Genomic DNA, 4,545 nt, shown 5'->3' on the forward strand with positions numbered 1-4,545 from the left:
ACTTGAAGGTTTTCATCGAAGGGCTTGAAACAGAAATGTGAAGCCTAGACAGGCACTGGGCCTATAGTGAGGTTACCTGGGACAAAGTTGGTCCTGAAAGCCCATGGCTGGGGAGACCTGCATGCCACTTTACCTTTCTTGCACTCAATTTCTGTACTTCTATCAGCAAAAGGAGCAGAGTAAGTTCTGCTCTTCTGGCTTCTCATAGGTTTCAGGTGAGAAATACGGAGATATTAGCAGAAGAAAGAGCTAAGATTTGCTATGTACATGTACCAACACCCTACAAGGAATGTAATCAATATGTGCTGCAAATGTGGACTAATAAAAACTTACAGAGCAGCAATCAATGAAAGAGAAAATTAAATCAAGGGAATGAATTAAATCAGACAATTGCACAAAACAAAACCAAGCCACTAAAAATTAAATTGGACAAAACAAAATAACTGCTTTATTATTATTATTATTATTTTAAAATATTTAACTGTTTTATTGATACATAGGCAAGTATTAGTTTAGCCATCTCTTCAGACTTTGAGCTTCAAATTAGGGGAAATCTCTTTAAATTTTACATATTGGAGTTCCAAAAAGACTAATCTTATTTAACAAATGAATAGTGATTTCTATGTGGCAGCCATGGACAAAGTGTTTTACTGTAATGATCTCATTTAATCCTGTTAACAACACTGTTAGGTAGGTACTATTGAGGAAATGGAGGCATAAAGAGGTGAAACAGTTTGTTGAAGATTCGCTATTACCTAGTAGATCTGAGATTTAAGAACTTTATAGCTGTGAGATGGTCTGGCTAAGAATATAAAGATACCCCACTAGACACCTCTCATTTAATGTGATTACAGTGTTGTTATTTTTTAACAAATGTTCTTTATTAGAGTGAAAAATTGTAATTGAGAGGAGATAATTTTCATAGATGCCTTTTGGAAATGGATTCAAGCTTAGGGGAGGAAAGTCATGTTCTGCTCATTCTGGGGGCATATAAAATATGCTCAGTGTGGGCTGATATCATCAGACAGATGTGCTCTTGAGACATTTGAATATTTCTGCATGCTGCAAATGTTTATTGGGTCCTCCAACTTTTGTATAAAAATACAAGCAAAATCATCCAGACAAGTTTATGTTTCACTAAATGAATTTAGTGTGTGAAATGTAAGCTCTACCCCACATCTTATATGCTTTCTTCTTCTTCTTCTTTTTTTTTTTTTTTGGTACTAGGGATTGAACTCAGGTCCTTGCGCTTGCGCAGCAGGCAACAAAACCACTGAGCTAAATCACCTGCCCATGCTTTCTCTTTTTATAGCCACATCTGGAAAACTTTCAACAGTGAAGTCTGACGTATATACTCTAGGTGTTTATAGAATTCTTCCTGAGTTAAATCAACAGGATCCTTTTCCCTGCACGTTTGAAGCAATGTGGCAACATTTCCTTCTTTTTTTTTGTTACATTCTTTTATTGGTACATTTTAGATATACAACAAAATTACATTTCTCATTGGGAACTTGTACCTTTACATGATGCATCTTGGTTCTTATTTTTTCCCCATTCCTAGCCCTCCCTTCACACCCTCCACCCTTCCCTATGTACAAAGACTTTATTTCCATTTTTTCCATTTCTCAGCATTTTTCCTTTCCCTTCTTTCCTTTCCCCTGCCCCTCCCACTACCCCTACCCCTTTCGACCTTTTCTTCCTATTTTGTATTATCGATTATTCATTCCAATCATTGATACATTTTAGGTATACAATATAAGGACATTCATCATTGGAAATTTGCACCTTTACATAATCTCCCTTGGTTCTTATTTTTCACCCTTGCCCAGCCCTCCCTTCAACCCCTCCAGTCCTCCCTATTTACAAAGATTTTGTTCCTATTTTTCCATTTTCTCATATTAATCCCATTCCCTTCTATCTTTTCCCCTAGCCCTCCCATTTCCTTCCCCTTTGCCCCTTTTCTTCCTATTTCACATTACCTATTATACATTTAGTCCTTATTTACACTTTCAGTTTCTCACACCAGAGAAACTATTTGGTATTTACACGTGTGTCCTATTTATTTCACTTAAGAGTATCGCCTCAATGTGCATCCACTTAGTTATAAATGTCTCTAATTTCTCATTTTTTATGGCTGAGTAGGACTCCATTTTATAAAAAAACCACATTTTCTTTATCCAGTCTCCAGTTGATGGGCATTTGGGCTGTTTCTAAGTTTTAGCTATCAGAAACTGTCAGCAGCAATTTTTATTAAACAACTTTACAAAGACTTTATTTCCATTTTTTCCATTTCTCATCATTTTGCCCTTTCCCTTCTTTCCTTTCCCCTGTGTCTCCCACTACCCCTATCTCTTTGGACCTTTTATTGCTATTTTACATTATCGATTATTCATTCTAATAATTGGTACATTTTAGGGTTAGGGTTAAGGAATTGACGTTGTCCCCTGTATATTATCAGACCATAGTGCGATGAAGTTGGAGATCAACAGCAAAAGAAACTGAAAAAATTTCATAAACACATGGAAACTGAAGAACACACTTCTGAATAATCAAGGAGTCACAGAGGAAATTAAAGAAGAAATCAGACAGTTCCTTCAATTAAATGACAATACCAATACAACATATCAGAATCTATGGCCACAATGAAAGTAGTCTTACGAGGGAAATTCATAGCAGTGAATACTCATATAAAGAAAACCAAGCGAGCCCAATTAAACAACCTGAGGCTGAACCTCAAGCTTCTAGAAAAAGAAGAGCAGGATAAACCCAAGGCCCATAGAAAGGAGGAAATTATAAAGATCAGGGCAGAAATCAATGCAATGGAGACTAAGAAAATGATACAAAAACTCAATGAAGCCGAGTTGGTTCTTCAAAAGAATAAACAAAATTGACAAACCCTTAGACAACCTTACCAGAAAAAGCAAAGAAAAGGCCTAAATCCATGCATTTAGGATTGAAAAAGATGAAATTACAACGGACCCAGCAGAAATACAGAGGATCATCAATACCTACTTCCAGAACCTATACACCAATAAGATGGAAAACACAGAAGAAATGGACAGATTCCTAGATATGTATGAATTACCAAAGTTGAACCAAGAAGACCTAAAAATTCTAAACGACCCAATATCAATCAATGAAACTGAAAACGTAATTAAAAATTTACCAACTAAGAAAAGCCCAGGTCCTGATGGCTTCACTGCTAAATTCTACAAGACATTTAGAGAGGAACTACTGTCACTACTGTTTAAAGTTTTCAATGAAATTGAAAGGGAAGCAATACTCCCAAATTCATTCCTGGAAGCAAGCATCACCTTGATCCCCAAAGCAGAGAAAGACCCAACTGAAAAAGAGAACTATAGACCAATCTCACTAATGAGCATAGATGCAAAAATTCTAAATATGATACTGGCAAATAGAATGCAGAAGATCATCGAGAAGATCATACACCTTGATCAAGTGGGATTTATCCAAGGGATGCAGGGATGGTTCAACATACACAAATCAATCAATGTAATACACTATATCAATAGAGCCAAGGACAAAAACCATATGATCATCTCAATAGATGGAGAAAAAGCATTTGACAAAATCCAACATGCATTTATGGTAAAAACCCTACAAAAATTTTTAATAGATCGTCTCTACCTCAAACTGATAAAAGCCGTCTATGAAAAACCAACAGCCAATATCATACTAAATGGTCAGAAACTGAAATCCTTCACACTAAAATCAGGAACAAGACAAGGATGTCCACTATCACCACTCTTGTTCAATATAGTTCTGGAAACATTAGCCACAGCAATTAGGCAAGAGAAAGAAATAAAAGGAATAAAGATAGGAAATGAAGAAGTCAAATTGTCATTATTTGCAGATGACATGATACTCTATATAGAAGACCCCAAGAACTCCACCAAAAGTCTTCTAGACTTAATCACCAAATTCAGTCAAGTAGCTGGTTACAAGGTCAACACACAAAAATCAATAGCTTTCCTCTACACAAATGATAGACTCACTGAGAGAGAAATAGGGCAAATAATTCCTTTCACAATAGCATCCAAAAACCTGAAATACCTGGGAATCAACCTAATGAAAGAAATCAAAGACCTCTTCTCTGAAAAACTATAGCACTCTGAAAAGACAGATTGAAAATGATATCAGAAAATGGACAGACATCCCCTGCTCCTGGGTAGGAAGGATTAATATAGTGAAAATGGCCATACTTCCAAAACTGCTATGTAGGTTCAATGCAATCCTAAGTGAAATCCCAACAGCATACTTCGTGGACCTTGAGAAAATAATCCAAAAATTCATTTGGAACCAGAAGTGACCTAGAATAGCAAAAGCAATTCTAAGGAACAGAGACATGGCAGGGGGCATTATAACTCCCAAGTTGAATCTATACTACAAAGCTACTTTGATAAGACAGCATGGTACTGGCAAAGAAACAGACCTGAGGACCAGTGGAACAGATTAGAAGATGCAGAAACAACTCCAGACACACTCAGCCACCTCATAGTCGACAAAAGAGCCAAACACCTTTAC

Source organism: Heterocephalus glaber, unplaced genomic scaffold (assembly GCF_053883595.1).
Source record: "Heterocephalus glaber isolate CG9 unplaced genomic scaffold, H.glaber_assembly_v1.0 deba00001504, whole genome shotgun sequence".
Taxonomy (NCBI): Eukaryota; Metazoa; Chordata; class Mammalia; order Rodentia; family Bathyergidae; genus Heterocephalus; species Heterocephalus glaber.